The sequence below is a fragment of the Hemiscyllium ocellatum genome, unplaced genomic scaffold, assembly GCF_020745735.1.
Source record: "Hemiscyllium ocellatum isolate sHemOce1 unplaced genomic scaffold, sHemOce1.pat.X.cur. scaffold_898_pat_ctg1, whole genome shotgun sequence".
Lineage (NCBI taxonomy): Eukaryota > Metazoa > Chordata > Chondrichthyes > Orectolobiformes > Hemiscylliidae > Hemiscyllium > Hemiscyllium ocellatum.
Genome location: NW_026869293.1, coordinates 51,699 through 52,479, shown reverse-complemented (window position 1 = coordinate 52,479; position 781 = coordinate 51,699).

The window sequence follows — 781 nt, the reverse complement described above, 5'->3', positions numbered from 1 at the left end:
ACAAAGTGGCAAAAGTGAGGACTGCAGATGCTGGAAACCAGAGTTTAGATCAGAGTGGTGCTGAAAAAGCACAGCATCCGAGGAGCAGGAAAATTGACGTTTCGGGCAAAAACTCACCGACTCACGTCTTGAACAAAGTGCTTTTCCCATCCAGGACACTCTGGGGGTCCCCTGCTCACTCACACTGTCCAGGGCCACACACACACACACACACACACACACACACACACACACACACACATAGTCTCACACACACACTCACAATCACACATACACACAGTTTTTCTCTCTCTCTCTCTCTCTCACACACACACAGTCTCACACACACACTCACAATCACACATTCACACACAGAGTCTCTCTCTCTCTCTCACACACACACACACACTCACAATCACACATACACATATAGAGTCTCTCTCTCTCTCTCTCTCACACACACACACACACACGCACACACGAGGTTTATCACTATCTCAGCGCTGCCTTTACACACCTCCCACTGGTTCATGCTGCTGTTCATTCCCATTTATCCAACGCTTCAGCGAGAACCCCTCCCGACCTCCCCAACTCCTCCAGCAGGGACTAATGAGTACAAGAGTGAGCTCCTCTCCCATAGGGGAGAGACAACATCTCATTTGGAGGAGGGTCGGGTTTGATGAGAGGATGGGAAAGATACTTTATTCAAAACTCCAGGAGCCCTGCAGAGAGATTTGATTACACAATGCCAGGCGATGGTGCTGAGTGATTGAGGTCTTTGTGGGAACATATTCTCTCTCGA